At 38.3% G+C, this 13,822-nt stretch overlaps 1 protein-coding gene and 33 non-coding genes across 34 annotated transcripts in view; 1 reads left to right on the forward strand and 33 right to left on the reverse strand.

The window, feature by feature from the left end:
* Positions 1-13,822, forward strand: part of LOC142343266 (protein unc-45 homolog A-like) — a 224,714-nt gene that overhangs the window by 83,827 nt on the left and 127,065 nt on the right. The window lies entirely within an intron of this gene.
* Trnak-cuu (transfer RNA lysine (anticodon CUU)) lies at positions 45-116 on the reverse strand. The gene has a single exon. It is a non-coding gene; the product is annotated as a tRNA-Lys (tRNA).
* Positions 322-393, reverse strand: Trnae-cuc (transfer RNA glutamic acid (anticodon CUC)). Its single transcript has one exon. It is a non-coding gene; the product is annotated as a tRNA-Glu (tRNA).
* Positions 600-671, reverse strand: Trnae-cuc (transfer RNA glutamic acid (anticodon CUC)). Its single transcript has one exon. It is a non-coding gene; the product is annotated as a tRNA-Glu (tRNA).
* Positions 874-945, reverse strand: Trnae-cuc (transfer RNA glutamic acid (anticodon CUC)). Its single transcript has one exon. It is a non-coding gene; the product is annotated as a tRNA-Glu (tRNA).
* Trnae-cuc (transfer RNA glutamic acid (anticodon CUC)) lies at positions 1,152-1,223 on the reverse strand. The gene has a single exon. It is a non-coding gene; the product is annotated as a tRNA-Glu (tRNA).
* Trnae-cuc (transfer RNA glutamic acid (anticodon CUC)) lies at positions 1,423-1,494 on the reverse strand. Its single transcript has one exon. It is a non-coding gene; the product is annotated as a tRNA-Glu (tRNA).
* Trnak-cuu (transfer RNA lysine (anticodon CUU)) lies at positions 1,976-2,047 on the reverse strand. Its single transcript has one exon. It is a non-coding gene; the product is annotated as a tRNA-Lys (tRNA).
* Trnae-cuc (transfer RNA glutamic acid (anticodon CUC)) lies at positions 2,254-2,325 on the reverse strand. The gene has a single exon. It is a non-coding gene; the product is annotated as a tRNA-Glu (tRNA).
* On the reverse strand, positions 2,532-2,603 carry Trnak-cuu (transfer RNA lysine (anticodon CUU)). The gene has a single exon. It is a non-coding gene; the product is annotated as a tRNA-Lys (tRNA).
* On the reverse strand, positions 2,809-2,880 carry Trnae-cuc (transfer RNA glutamic acid (anticodon CUC)). The gene has a single exon. It is a non-coding gene; the product is annotated as a tRNA-Glu (tRNA).
* Trnae-cuc (transfer RNA glutamic acid (anticodon CUC)) lies at positions 3,087-3,158 on the reverse strand. The gene has a single exon. It is a non-coding gene; the product is annotated as a tRNA-Glu (tRNA).
* On the reverse strand, positions 3,361-3,432 carry Trnae-cuc (transfer RNA glutamic acid (anticodon CUC)). The gene has a single exon. It is a non-coding gene; the product is annotated as a tRNA-Glu (tRNA).
* Trnae-cuc (transfer RNA glutamic acid (anticodon CUC)) lies at positions 3,639-3,710 on the reverse strand. The gene has a single exon. It is a non-coding gene; the product is annotated as a tRNA-Glu (tRNA).
* On the reverse strand, positions 3,910-3,981 carry Trnae-cuc (transfer RNA glutamic acid (anticodon CUC)). The gene has a single exon. It is a non-coding gene; the product is annotated as a tRNA-Glu (tRNA).
* On the reverse strand, positions 4,463-4,534 carry Trnak-cuu (transfer RNA lysine (anticodon CUU)). Its single transcript has one exon. It is a non-coding gene; the product is annotated as a tRNA-Lys (tRNA).
* Positions 4,741-4,812, reverse strand: Trnae-cuc (transfer RNA glutamic acid (anticodon CUC)). Its single transcript has one exon. It is a non-coding gene; the product is annotated as a tRNA-Glu (tRNA).
* On the reverse strand, positions 5,019-5,090 carry Trnak-cuu (transfer RNA lysine (anticodon CUU)). The gene has a single exon. It is a non-coding gene; the product is annotated as a tRNA-Lys (tRNA).
* On the reverse strand, positions 5,296-5,367 carry Trnae-cuc (transfer RNA glutamic acid (anticodon CUC)). The gene has a single exon. It is a non-coding gene; the product is annotated as a tRNA-Glu (tRNA).
* Trnae-cuc (transfer RNA glutamic acid (anticodon CUC)) lies at positions 5,574-5,645 on the reverse strand. Its single transcript has one exon. It is a non-coding gene; the product is annotated as a tRNA-Glu (tRNA).
* On the reverse strand, positions 5,852-5,923 carry Trnak-cuu (transfer RNA lysine (anticodon CUU)). Its single transcript has one exon. It is a non-coding gene; the product is annotated as a tRNA-Lys (tRNA).
* Trnae-cuc (transfer RNA glutamic acid (anticodon CUC)) lies at positions 6,129-6,200 on the reverse strand. The gene has a single exon. It is a non-coding gene; the product is annotated as a tRNA-Glu (tRNA).
* Trnae-cuc (transfer RNA glutamic acid (anticodon CUC)) lies at positions 6,407-6,478 on the reverse strand. Its single transcript has one exon. It is a non-coding gene; the product is annotated as a tRNA-Glu (tRNA).
* Positions 6,685-6,756, reverse strand: Trnae-cuc (transfer RNA glutamic acid (anticodon CUC)). Its single transcript has one exon. It is a non-coding gene; the product is annotated as a tRNA-Glu (tRNA).
* Trnae-cuc (transfer RNA glutamic acid (anticodon CUC)) lies at positions 6,960-7,031 on the reverse strand. The gene has a single exon. It is a non-coding gene; the product is annotated as a tRNA-Glu (tRNA).
* On the reverse strand, positions 7,513-7,584 carry Trnae-cuc (transfer RNA glutamic acid (anticodon CUC)). The gene has a single exon. It is a non-coding gene; the product is annotated as a tRNA-Glu (tRNA).
* On the reverse strand, positions 7,788-7,859 carry Trnae-cuc (transfer RNA glutamic acid (anticodon CUC)). Its single transcript has one exon. It is a non-coding gene; the product is annotated as a tRNA-Glu (tRNA).
* Positions 8,067-8,138, reverse strand: Trnae-uuc (transfer RNA glutamic acid (anticodon UUC)). Its single transcript has one exon. It is a non-coding gene; the product is annotated as a tRNA-Glu (tRNA).
* Trnae-cuc (transfer RNA glutamic acid (anticodon CUC)) lies at positions 9,142-9,213 on the reverse strand. The gene has a single exon. It is a non-coding gene; the product is annotated as a tRNA-Glu (tRNA).
* Trnae-cuc (transfer RNA glutamic acid (anticodon CUC)) lies at positions 9,974-10,045 on the reverse strand. Its single transcript has one exon. It is a non-coding gene; the product is annotated as a tRNA-Glu (tRNA).
* Positions 10,805-10,876, reverse strand: Trnae-cuc (transfer RNA glutamic acid (anticodon CUC)). Its single transcript has one exon. It is a non-coding gene; the product is annotated as a tRNA-Glu (tRNA).
* On the reverse strand, positions 11,363-11,434 carry Trnae-cuc (transfer RNA glutamic acid (anticodon CUC)). The gene has a single exon. It is a non-coding gene; the product is annotated as a tRNA-Glu (tRNA).
* Positions 12,200-12,271, reverse strand: Trnae-cuc (transfer RNA glutamic acid (anticodon CUC)). The gene has a single exon. It is a non-coding gene; the product is annotated as a tRNA-Glu (tRNA).
* On the reverse strand, positions 13,598-13,669 carry Trnae-uuc (transfer RNA glutamic acid (anticodon UUC)). Its single transcript has one exon. It is a non-coding gene; the product is annotated as a tRNA-Glu (tRNA).

Here is a 13,822-nt window from a genome sequence, read left to right on the forward strand (position 1 = left end):
TCAATAATTTTACAGAAAGGGCCTTAATATAGGAGTTGAAAAGGTTCCCATACCGGGAGTTGAACCCGGGACTTGTGGGTAAGAGCCACAAATCCTAACCGCTAGACCATCTGGGACGTGTAATAATGAGTTGCGAGCCAATCTAACGATTTTCCTGTCTTTTTTGCTCAGCTTCAATGCAAGTTTTTTTTTAATTGAACTGATCTCAAATTTTCCTAAAATTAATTTCTGAAATTTTGGCTTATTTCTCTAATGCGAAAATAGTCTTCGTTTCGACTCAATAATTTTACAGCATAGGCCTTAATATAGGAGTTGAAAAGCTTCCCAGACCGGGAGTTGAACCCGGTCCTTGTGGGTGAGAGCCACAAATCCTAACCGCTAGATCATCTGGGACGTGTAAAGTGCAGATCCGAGCCAATCTAATAGTTTCCCGTCTTTTTTACTAAGCTTCAATGCAAGTTTTTTTCGGAATTGAACTGATCTCAAATTTTCTTTAAAATAATTTCTCAAATTTTTGGCGTATTTTTCTAATGCGAATAGTGTCTTCTTTTCGACTCAATAATTTTACAGAAAAGGCCTTAATATAGGAGTTTAAAAGGTTCCCAGACCGGGAGTTGAACCCGGGCCTTGTGGGTGAGAGCCACAAATCCTAACCGCTAGACCATCTGGGACGTGTAAAGATGAGTTGCGAGCCAATCTAACGATTTTCCTGTCTTTTTTGCTCAGCTTCACTGCAAGTTTTTTTTAATTGAACTGATCTCAAATTTTCTTAAAAATAATTTTTCAAATTTTGGCTTATTTCTAATGCGAAAATAGTCTTCGTTTCGACTCAATAATTTTACAGCAAAGGCCTTAATATAGGAGTTGAAAAGCTTCCCAGACCGGGAGTTGAACCCGGTCCTTGTGGGTGAGAGCCACAAATCCTAACCGCTAGATCATCTGGGACGTGAAAAGTGCAGATCCGAGCCAATCTAATAGTTTCCCGTCTTTTTTACTAAGCTTCAATGCAAGTTTTTTTCGGAATTGAACTGATCTCAAATTTTCTTTAAAATAATTTCTCAAATTTTTGGCTTATTTTTCTAATGCGAAAAGTGTCTTCTTTTCGACTCAATAATTTTACAGAAAAGGCCTTAATATAGGAGTTTAAAAGGTTCCCAGACCGGGAGTTGAACCCGGGCCTTGTGGGTGAGAGCCACAAATCCTAACCGCTAGACCATCTGGGACGTGTAAAGATGAGTTGCGAGCCAATCTAACGATTTTCCTGTCTTTTTTGCTCAGCTTCACTGCAAGTTTTTTTAATTGAACTGATCTCAAATTTTAAAATAATTTTTCAAATTTTGGCTTATTTCTCTAATGCGAAAATAGTCTTCGTTTCGACTCAATAATTTTACAGAAAAGGCCTTAATATAGGAGTTTAAAAGGTTCCCAGACCGGGAGTTGAATCCGGGCCTTGTGGGTGAGAGCCACAAATCCTAACCGCTAGACCATCTGGGACGTGTAAAGATGAGTTGCGAGCCAATCTAACGATTTTCCTGTCTTTTTTGTTCAGCTTCACTGCAAGTTTTTTTAATTGAACTGATCTCAAATTTTCTTAAAAATAATTTTTCAAATTTTGGCTTTTTTCTGTAATGCGAAAATTGTCTTCGTTTCGACTCAATAATTTTACAGCAAAGGCCTTAATATAAGAGTTAAAATGCTTTCCAGACCGGGAGTTGAATCCGGGCCTTGTGGGTGAAAGCCACAAATCCTAACCTGCAGACCATCTGGGACGTGTAAAGTTGTGATCCGAGCCAATCTAAGATTTTCCTGTCTCTTTCACTAATCTTCATTGAAAGTTTTTTTCGGAATTGAACTGATCACAAATTTTCTTTAAAGTAATCTCTCAAATTTTTGGCTTATTTCTCTAATGCGAAAATAGTCTTCGTTTCGACTCAATAATTTTACAGAAAAGGCCTTAATATAGGAGTTGAAAAGGTTCCCATACCGGGAGTTGAACCCGGGACTTGTGGGTAAGAGCCACAAATCCTAACCGCTAGACCATCTGGGACGTGTAATGATGAGTTGCGAGCCAATCTAACGATTTTCCTGTCTTTTTTGCGCAGCTTCAATGCAAGTTTTTTTTTTAATTGAACTGATCTCAAATTTTCCTAAAATTAATTTCTGAAATTTTGGCTTATTTCTCTAATGCGAAAATAGTCTTCGTTTCGACTCAATAATTTTAAAGCAAAGGCCTTAATATAGGAGTTGAAAAGCTTCCCAGACCGGGAGTTGAACCCGGTCCTTGTGGGTGAGAGCCACAAATCCTAACCGCTAGATCATCTGGGACGTGTAAAGTGCAGATCCGAGCCAATCTAATAGTTTCCCGTCTTTTTTACTAAAATTCAATGCAAGTTTTTTTCGGAATTGAACTGATCTCAAATTTTCTTTAAAATAATTTTTCAAATTTTTGGCTTACTTTTCTAATGCGAAAAGTGTCTTCTTTTCGACTCAATAATTTTACAGAAAGGGCCTTAATATAGGAGTTGAAAACGTTCCCATACCGGGAGTTGAACCCGGGACTTGTGGGTAAGAGCCACAAATCCTAACCGCTAGACCATCTGGGACGTGTAATGATGAGTTGCGAGCCAATCTAACGATTTTCCTGTCTTTTTTGCTCAGCTTCAATGCAAGTTTTTTTTTAATTGAACTGATCTCAAATTTTCCTAAAATTAATTTCTGAAATTTTGGCTTATTTCTCTAATGCGAAAATAGTCTTCGTTTCGACTCAATAATTTTACAGCAAATGCCTTAATATAGGAGTTGAAAAGCTTCCCAGACCGGGAGTTGAACCCGGTCCTTGTGGGTGAGAGCCACAAATCCTAACCGCTAGATCATCTGGGACGTGTAAAGTGCAGATCCGAACCAATCTAATAGTTTCCCGTCTTTTTTTACTAAGCTTCAATGCAAGTTTTTTTCGGAATTGAACTGATCTCAAATTTTCTTAAAAATAATTTTTCAAATTTTGGCTTATTTCTCTAATGCGAAAATAGTCTTCGTTTCGACTCAATAATTTTACAGCAAAGGCCTTAATATAGGAGTTGAAAAGCTTCCCAGACCGGGAATTGAACCCGGTCCTTGTGGGTGAGAGCCACAAATCCTAACCGCTAGACCATCTGGGACGTGTAAAGATGAGTTGCGAGCCAATCTAACGATTTTCCTGTCTTTTTTGCTCAGCTTCACTGCAAGTTTTTTTTAATTGAACTGATCTCAAATTTTCTTAAAAATAATTTTTCAAATTTTGGCTTATTTCTAATGCGAAAATAGTCTTCGTTTCGACTCAATAATTTTACAGCAAAGGCCTTAATATAGGAGTTGAAAAGCTTCCCAGACCGGGAGTTGAACCCGGTCCTTGTGGGTGAGAGCCACAAATCCTAACCGCTAGATCATCTGGGACGTGTAAAGTGCAGATCCGAGCCAATCTAATAGTTTCCCGTCTTTTTTACTAAGCTTCAATGCAAGTTTTTTTCGGAATTGAACTGATCTCAAATTTTCTTTAAAATAATTTCTCAAATTTTTGGCTTATTTTTCTAATGCGAAAAGTGTCTTCTTTTCGACTCAATAATTTTACAGAAAAGGCCTTAATATAGGAGTTTAAAAGGTTCCCAGACCGGGAGTTGAACCCGGGCCTTGTGGGTGAGAGCCACAAATCCTAACCGCTAGACCATCTGGGACGTGTAAAGATGAGTTGCGAGCCAATCTAACGATTTTCCTGTCTTTTTTGCTCAGCTTCACTGCAAGTTTTTTTAATTGAACTGATCTCAAATTTTAAAATAATTTTTCAAATTTTGGCTTATTTCTCTAATGCGAAAATAGTCTTCGTTTCGACTCAATAATTTTACAGAAAAGGCCTTAATATAGGAGTTTAAAAGGTTCCCAGACCGGGAGTTGAATCCGGGCCTTGTGGGTGAGAGCCACAAATCCTAACCGCTAGACCATCTGGGACGTGTAAAGATGAGTTGCGAGCCAATCTAACGATTTTCCTGTCTTTTTTGTTCAGCTTCACTGCAAGTTTTTTTAATTGAACTGATCTCAAATTTTCTTAAAAATAATTTTTCAAATTTTGGCTTTTTTCTGTAATGCGAAAATTGTCTTCGTTTCGACTCAATAATTTTACAGCAAAGGCCTTAATATAAGAGTTAAAATGCTTTCCAGACCGGGAGTTGAATCCGGGCCTTGTGGGTGAAAGCCACAAATCCTAACCTGCAGACCATCTGGGACGTGTAAAGTTGTGATCCGAGCCAATCTAAGATTTTCCTGTCTCTTTCACTAATCTTCATTGAAAGTTTTTTTCGGAATTGAACTGATCACAAATTTTCTTTAAAGTAATCTCTCAAATTTTTGGCTTATTTCTCTAATGCGAAAATAGTCTTCGTTTCGACTCAATAATTTTACAGAAAAGGCCTTAATATAGGAGTTGAAAAGGTTCCCATACCGGGAGTTGAACCCGGGACTTGTGGGTAAGAGCCACAAATCCTAACCGCTAGACCATCTGGGACGTGTAATGATGAGTTGCGAGCCAATCTAACGATTTTCCTGTCTTTTTTGCGCAGCTTCAATGCAAGTTTTTTTTTTAATTGAACTGATCTCAAATTTTCCTAAAATTAATTTCTGAAATTTTGGCTTATTTCTCTAATGCGAAAATAGTCTTCGTTTCGACTCAATAATTTTAAAGCAAAGGCCTTAATATAGGAGTTGAAAAGCTTCCCAGACCGGGAGTTGAACCCGGTCCTTGTGGGTGAGAGCCACAAATCCTAACCGCTAGATCATCTGGGACGTGTAAAGTGCAGATCCGAGCCAATCTAATAGTTTCCCGTCTTTTTTACTAAGCTTCAATGCAAGTTTTTTTCGGAATTGAACTGATCTCAAATTTTCTTTAAAATAATTTTTCAAATTTTTGGCTTACTTTTCTAATGCGAAAAGTGTCTTCTTTTCGACTCAATAATTTTACAGAAAGGGCCTTAATATAGGAGTTGAAAACGTTCCCATACCGGGAGTTGAACCCGGGACTTGTGGGTAAGAGCCACAAATCCTAACCGCTAGACCATCTGGGACGTGTAATGATGAGTTGCGAGCCAATCTAACGATTTTCCTGTCTTTTTTGCTCAGCTTCAATGCAAGTTTTTTTTTAATTGAACTGATCTCAAATTTTCCTAAAATTAATTTCTGAAATTTTGGCTTATTTCTCTAATGCGAAAATAGTCTTCGTTTCGACTCAATAATTTTACAGCAAATGCCTTAATATAGGAGTTGAAAAGCTTCCCAGACCGGGAGTTGAACCCGGTCCTTGTGGGTGAGAGCCACAAATCCTAACCGCTAGATCATCTGGGACGTGTAAAGTGCAGATCCGAACCAATCTAATAGTTTCCCGTCTTTTTTTACTAAGCTTCAATGCAAGTTTTTTTCGGAATTGAACTGATCTCAAATTTTCTTAAAAATAATTTTTCAAATTTTGGCTTATTTCTCTAATGCGAAAATAGTCTTCGTTTCGACTCAATAATTTTACAGCAAAGGCCTTAATATAGGAGTTGAAAAGCTTCCCAGACCGGGAATTGAACCCGGTCCTTGTGGGTGAGAGCCACAAATCCTAACCGCTAGATCATCTGGGACGTGTAAAGTGCAGATCCGAGCCAATCTAATAGTTTCCCGTCTTTTTTACTAAGCTTCAATGCAAGTTTTTTTCGGAATTGAACTGATCTCAAATTTTCTTTAAAATAATTTTTCAAATTTTTGGCTTACTTTTCTAATGCGAAAAGTGTCTTCTTTTCGACTCAATAATTTTACAGAAAGGGCCTTAATATAGGAGTTGAAAACGTTCCCATACCGGGAGTTGAACCCGGGACTTGTGGGTAAGAGCCACAAATCCTAACCGCTAGACCATCTGGGACGTGTAATGATGAGTTGCGAGCCAATCTAACGATTTTCCTGTCTTTTTTGCTCAGCTTCAATGCAAGTTTTTTTTTAATTGAACTGATCTCAAATTTTCCTAAAATTAATTTCTGAAATTTTGGCTTATTTCTCTAATGCGAAAATAGTCTTCGTTTCGACTCAATAATTTTACAGCAAATGCCTTAATATAGGAGTTGAAAAGCTTCCCAGACCGGGAGTTGAACCCGGTCCTTGTGGGTGAGAGCCACAAATCCTAACCGCTAGATCATCTGGGACGTGTAAAGTGCAGATCCGAACCAATCTAATAGTTTCCCGTCTTTTTTTACTAAGCTTCAATGCAAGTTTTTTTCGGAATTGAACTGATCTCAAATTTTCTTAAAAATAATTTTTCAAATTTTGGCTTATTTCTCTAATGCGAAAATAGTCTTCGTTTCGACTCAATAATTTTACAGCAAAGGCCTTAATATAGGAGTTGAAAAGCTTCCCAGACCGGGAATTGAACCCGGTCCTTGTGGGTGAGAGCCACAAATCCTAACCGCTAGATCATCTGGGACGTGTAAAGTGCAGATCCGAGCCAATCTAATAGTTTCCCGTCTTTTTTACTAAGCTTCAATGCAAGTTTTTTTCGGAATTGAACTGATCTAAAATTTTCTTTAAAATAATTTCTCAAATTTTTGGCTTATTTTTCTAATGCGAAAAGTGTCTTCTTTTCGACTCAATAATTTTACAGAAAAGGCCTTAATATAGGAGTTTAAAAGGTTCCCAGACCGGGAGTTGAACCCGGGCCTTGTGGGTGAGAGCCACAAATCCTAACCGCTAGACCATCTGGGACGTGTAAAGATGAGTTGCGAGCCAATCTAACGATTTTCCTGTCTTTTTTGCTCAGCTTCACTGCAAGTTTTTTTAATTGAACTGATCTCAAATTTTCTTAAAAATAATTTTTCAAATTTTGGCTTATTTCTCTAATGCGAAAATAGTCTTCGTTTCGACTCAATAATTTTACAGAAAAGGCCTTAATATAGGAGTTTAAAAGGTTCCCAGACCGGGAGTTGAACCCGGGCCTTGTGGGTGAGAGCCACAAATCCTAACCGCTAGACCATCTGGGACGTGTAAAGATGAGTTGCGAGCCAATCTAACGATTTTCCTGTCTTTTTTGTTCAGCTTCACTGCAAGTTTTTTTAATTGAACTGATCTCAAATTTTCTTAAAAATAATTTTTCAAATTTTGGCTTTTTTCTGTAATGCGAAAATTGTCTTCGTTTCGACTCAATAATTTTACAGCAAAGGCCTTAATATAAGAGTTAAAATGCTTTCCAGACCGGGAGTTGAATCCGGGCCTTGTGGGTGAAAGCCACAAATCCTAACCTGCAGACCATCTGGGACGTGTAAAGTTGTGATCCGAGCCAATCTAAGATTTTCCTGTCTCTTTCACTAATCTTCATTGAAAGTTTTTTTCGGAATTGAACTGATCACAAATTTTCTTTAAAGTAATCTCTCAAATTTTTGGCTTATTTCTCTAATGCGAGAATAGTCTTCGTTTCGACTCAATAATTTTACAGAAAAGGCCTTAATATAGGAGTTTAAAAGGTTCCCAGACCGGGAGTTGAACCCGGGCCTTGTGGGTGAGAGCCACAAATCCTAACCGCTAGACCATCTGGGACGTGTAAAGATGAGTTGCGAGCCAATCTAACGATTTTCCTGTCTTTTTTGCTCAGCTTCAATGCAAGTTTTTTTAATTGAACTGATCTCAAATTTTCCTAAAATTAATTTCTGAAATTTTGGCTTGTTTCTCTAATGCGAAAATAGTCTTCGTTTCGACTCAATAATTTTACAGCAAAGGCCTTAATATAGGAGTTGAAAAGCTTCCCAGACCGGGAGTTGAACCCGGTCCTTGTGGGTGAGAGCCACAAATCCTAACCGCTAGATCATCTGGGACGTGTAAATTGCAGATCCGAGCCAATCTATTAGTTTCCCGTCTTTTTTACTAAGCTTCAATGCAAGTTTTTTTTCGGAATTGAACTGATCTCAAGTTTTCTTTAAAATAATTTCTCAAGTTTTTGGCTTATTTTTCTAATGCGAAAAGTGTCTTCTTTTCGACTCAATAATTTTACGGAAAAGGCCTTAATATAGGAGTTTAAAAGATTCCCAGACCGGGAGTTGAACCCGGGCCTTGTGGGTGAAAGCCACAAATCCTAACCTCTAGACCATCTGGGACGTGTAAAGTGGAGATCCGGGCCAATCTAAGAGTTTCCTATCTTTTTCACTAAGCTTCATTGAAAGTTTTTTCGGAATTGAACTGATCACAAATTTTATTTAAAATAATTTCTCAAATTTTTGGCGTATTTTTCTAATGCGAAAAGTGTCTTCTTTTCGACTCAATAATTTTACAGGAAGGACCTTAACATAGGAGTTGAAAAGGTTCCTAGACCGGGAATTGAACTCGGGACTTGCGGGTTTAAGCAACAAATCCTAACCGCTAGACCAATGGGACGTGTGACGTGGAGATGTGAGACAATCTAAGAGTTTCCTGTCTTTTTACTAAGCTTCAATGCAAGTTTTTTTTGGAATTGAACTGATCTCAAAGTTTCTTTAAAAATAATTTCTCAATTTTTGGCTTATTTCTCTAATGCGAAAAGTGTCTTCGTTTCGACTCAATAATTTTACAGCAAAGGCCTTAATATAGGAGTTTAAAAGGTTCCCAGACCGGGAGCTGAACCCGGGCGTTGTGGGTGAAAGTCACCAATCCTAACCGCTAGACCACAATCTAAGAGTTTCCTGTCTTTTTTACTGAGCTTCAATGCAAGTTTTTTTAATTGAACTGATCTCAAAGTTTCTTAAAAATAATTTCTCAAATTTTGGCCTATTTCTCTAATGCGAAAAGTGTCTTCGTTTCGACTCAATAATTTTACAGCAAAGGCTTTAATATAGGAGTTGAAAAGCGTCCCAGACAGGGAGTTGAACCTGGGCCTTTTGAGTGAAAGCCACAAATCCTAACCGCTAGACCGTCGGGGACGTGTAAAATGGAGATCCGAGCAAATCTATGAGTTTCCTGTCTGTTTTTCACTAAGCTTCATTGCAAGTTTTTTTCGGAATTGAACTGATCTCAAATTTTCTTTATAATATCTCAAGTTTTTGGCTTATTTTTCTATTGCGAAAACTGTCTTCTTTTTGACTCAATAATTTTACAGCAAAGGCACTAAGATAAGAGTTGAAAAGGTTCCCAGACCGGGAGTTGAACCCGGGCCTTGTGGGTGAGAGCCACAAATCCTAACCGCTAGACCATCTGGGACGTTTAAAGATGAGTTGCGAGCCAATCTAACGGGTTTCCTGTCTTTTTTGTTCAGCTTCAATGCAAGTTTTTTTAATTGAACTGATCTCAAAGTTTCTTTAAAAATAATTTCTCAAATTTTGGCTTATTTCTCTAATGCGAAAAGTGTCTTCGTTTCGACTCAATAAATAATTTTACAGCAAAGGCCTTAATATAGGAGTTGAAAAGCTTCCCAGACCGGGAGTGGATCCCGGGCCTTGTAGGTGAGAGCCACAAATCCTAACCGCTAGATCACCTGGGACGTGTAAAGTGCAGATCCGAGCCAATCTAAGAGTTTCCTGTCTTTTTTACTGAGCTTCAATGCAAGTTTTTTTTAATTGAACTGATCTCAAAGTTTCTTAAAAATAATTTCTCAAATTTTGGCCTATTTCTCTAATGCGAAAAGTGTCTTCGTTTCGACTCAATAATTTTACAGCAAAGGCTTTAATATAGGAGTTGAAAAGCGTCCCAGACAGGGAGTAGAACCTGGGCCTTTTGAGTGAAAGCCACAAATCCTAACCGCTAGACCGTCGGGGACGTGTAAAATGGAGATCCGAGCAAATCTATGAGTTTCCTGTCTGTTTTTCACTAAGCTTCATTGCAAGTTTTTTTCGGAATTGAACTGATCTCAAATTTTCTTTATAATATCTCAAGTTTTTGGCTTATTTTTCTATTGCGAAAACTGTCTTCTTTTTGACTCAATAATTTTACAGCAAAGGCACTAAGATAAGAGTTGAAAAGGTTCCCAGACCGGGAGTTGAACCCGGGCCTTGTGGGTGAGAGCCACAAATCCTAACCGCTAGACCATCTGGGACGTTTAAAGATGAGTTGCGAGCCAATCTAACGGGTTTCCTGTCTTTTTTGTTCAGCTTCAATGCAAGTTTTTTTAATTGAACTGATCTCAAAGTTTCTTTAAAAATAATTTCTCAAATTTTGGCTTATTTCTCTAATGCGAAAAGTGTCTTCGTTTCGACTCAATAATTTTACAGCAAAGTTCTTAATATAGGAGTTGAAAAGCTTCCCAGACCGGGAGTTGCACCCGGGCCTTGTGGGTGAAAGTCACCAATCCTAGCCGCTAGACTACCTGGGACGTGTAAAGTGCAGATCCGAGCCAATCTAAGAGTTTCCTGTCTTTTTTACTAAGCTTCAATGCAAGTTTTTTTTAATTGAACTGATCTCAAAGTTTCTTAAAAATAATTTCTCAAATTTTGGCCTATTTCTCTAATGCGAAAAGTGTCTGCGTTTCGACTCAATAATTTTAGAGCAAAGGCTTTAATATAGGAGTTGAAAAGCTTCCCAGACCGGGAGTTGAACCCGGGCCTTGTGGGTGAAAGCCACCAATCCTAACAGCTAGACAATTTGGGACGTGTAAAGTGGAGATGCGAGCCAATCTAACGAGTTTCTTGTGTTTTCTACTAAGCTTCAATGCAAGTTTTTTTTCGGAATTGAACTGATCTCAAATTTTTTTTAAAATAATTTCTCAAATTTTTGGCTTGTTTTTCTAATGCGAAAAGTGTCTTCTTGTCGACGCAATAATATTACAGGAAAGGCCTTAATATAGGGGTTGAAAAGGTTCCCAGACCGGGAGTTGAACCCGGGCCTTGGGGTTGAGAGGCACAAATCCTAACCGCTAGACCATCTGGGACGTGTAAAGTGGAGATGTGAGCCAATCCAATAGTTTCCTGTCTTTTTACTTGGCTTCAATGCAAGTTTTTTTGGGGAATTGAACTGATCTCAAATTTTCTTAAAAAATAATTTCTCAAATTTTGGCTTGTTTCTCTAATGCGAAAAGTGTCTTCATTTCGACTCAATAACTTTACAGCAAAGGCCTTAATATAGGAGTTGAAAAGTTTTACAGACCGGGAGTTGAACCCGGGCCTTGTGGGTGAAAGCCACCAATCCTAACAGCTAGACAATTTGGGACGTGTAAAGTCGAGATGCGAGCCAATCTAACGAGTTTCCTGTCTTTTCTACTAAGCTTCAATGCAAGTTTTTTTTCGGAAATGAACTGATCTCAAATTTTCTTTAAAATATTTTCTCAAATTTTTGGCTTGTTTTTCTAATGCGAAAAGTGTCTTCTTTTCGACGCAATAATATTACAGGAAAGGCCTTAATATAGGGGTTGAAAAGGTTCCCAGACCGGGAGTTGAACCCGGGCCTTGGGGTTGAGAGGCACAAATCCTAACCGCTAGACCATCTGGGACGTGTAAAGTGGAGATGTGAGCCAATCCAATAGTTTCCTGTCTTTTTACTTGGCTTCAATGCAAGTTTTTTTGGGGAATTGAACTGATCTCAAATTTTCTTAAAAAATAATTTCTCAAATTTTGGCTTGTTTCTCTAATGCGAAAAGTGTCTTCGTTTCGACTCAATAACTTTACAGCAAAGGCCTTAATATAGGAGTTGAAAAGTTTCACAGACCGGGAGTTGAACCCGGGCCTTGTGGGTGAAAGCCACCAATCCTAACAGCTAGACACTTTGGGACGTGTAAAGTGGAGATGCGAGTCAATCTAACGAGTTTCCTGTCTTTTCTACTAAGCTTCAATGCAAGTTTTTTTTCGGAATTGAACTGATCTCAAATTTTCTTTAAAATAATTTCTCAAATTTTGGCTTGTTTCTCTAATGCGAAAAGTGTCTTCGTTTCGACTCAATAACTTTACAGCAAAGGCCTTAATATAGGAGTTGAAAAGTTTCACAGACCGGGAGTTGAACCCGGGCCTTGTGGGTGAGAGCCACCAATCCTAACAGCTAGACAATTTGGGACGTGTAAAGTGGAGATGCGAGCCAATCTAACGAGTTTCCTGTCTTTTCTACTAAGCTTCAATGCAAGTTTTTTTTCGGAATTGAACTGATCTTAAATTTTCTTTAAAATAATTTCTCAAATTTTTGGCTTGTTTTTCTAATGCGAAAAGTGTCTTCTTTTCGACGCAATAATATTACAGGAAAGGCCTTAATATAGGGGTTGAAAAGGTTCCCAGACCGGGAGTTGAACCCGGGCCTTGGGGTTGAGAGGCACAAATCCTAACCGCTAGACCATCTGGGACGTGTAAAGTGGAGATGTGAGCCAATCCAATAGTTTCCTGTCTTTTTACTTGGCTTCAATGCAAGTTTTTTTGGGGAATTGAACTGATCTCAAATTTTCTTAAAAAATAATTTCTCAAATTTTGGCTTGTTTCTCTAATGCGAAAAGTGTCTTCGTTTCGACTCAATAACTTTACATCAAAGGCCTTAATATAGGAGTTGAAAAGTTTCACAGACCGGGAGTTGAACCCGGGCCTTGTGGGTGAAAGCCACCAATCCTAACAGCTAGACAATTTGGGACGTGTAAAGTGGAGATGCGAGCCAATCTAACGAGTTTCCTGTCTTTTCTACTAAGCTTCAATGCAAGTTTTTTTTCGGAATTGAACTGATCTCAAATTTTCTTTAAAATAATTTCTCAAATTTTTGGCTTGTTTTTCTAATGCGAAAAGTGTCTTCTTTTCGACGCAATAATATTACAGGAAAGGCCTTAATATAGGAGTTGAAAAGGTTCCCAGACCGGGAGTTGAACCCGGGCCTTGTGGGTGAAAGCCACCAATCCTAACAGCTAGACAATTTGGGACGTGTAAAGTGGAGATGCGAGCCAATCTAACGAGTTTCCTGTCTTTTCTACTAAGCTTCAATGCAAGTTTTTTTTCGGAATTGAACTGATCTCAAATTTTCTTAAAAAATAATTTCTCAAATTTTGGCTTGTTTCTCTAATGCGAAAAGTGTCTTCGTTTCGACTCAATAACTTTACAGCAAAGGCCTTAATATAGGAGTTGAAAAGTTTCACAGACCGGGAGTTGAACCCGGGCCTTGTGGGTGAAAGCCACCAATCCTAACAGCTAGACAATTTAGGACGTGTAAAGTGGAGATGCGAGCCAATCTAACGAGTTTCCTGTCTTTTCTACTAAGCTTCAATGCAAGTTTTTTTTCGGAATTGAACTGATCTCAAATTTTCTTTAAAATAATTTCTCAAATTTTTGGCTTGTTTTTCTAATGCGAAAAGTGTCTTCTTTTCGACGCAATAATATTACAGGAAAGGCCTTAATATAGGAGTTGAAAAGGTTCCCAGACCGGGAGTTGAACCCGGGCCTTGTGGGTGAAAGCCACCAATCCTAACAGCTAGACAATTTGGGACGTGTAAAGTGGAGATGCGAGCCAATCTAACGAGTTTCCTGTCTTTTCTACTAAGCTTCAATGCAAGTTTTTTTTCGGAATTGAACTGATCTCAAATTTTCTTAAAAAATAATTTCTCAAATTTTGGCTTGTTTCTCTAATGCGAAAAGTGTCTTCGTTTCGACTCAATAACTTTACAGCAAAGGGCTTAATATAGGAGTTGAAAAGTTTCACAGACCGGGAGTTGAACCCGGGCCTTGTGGGTGAAAGCCACAAATCCTAACCTCTAGACCATCTGGGACGTGTAAAGTGGAAATCTAACGGGTTTCCTGTCTTTTTTGCTCAGCTTCAATGCAAGTTTATTTAATTGAACTGATCTCAAAGTTTCTTTTAAAATAATTTAAATTCTGGCTTATTTTTTGAATGCGAAAAGTGTCTTCCTTTCGACTCAATA

The sequence above is a fragment of the Convolutriloba macropyga genome, chromosome 7 (assembly GCF_964194025.1).
Source record: "Convolutriloba macropyga chromosome 7, txConMacr16.3, whole genome shotgun sequence".
In the NCBI taxonomy this organism is placed as follows: Eukaryota; Metazoa; Xenacoelomorpha; order Acoela; family Convolutidae; genus Convolutriloba; species Convolutriloba macropyga.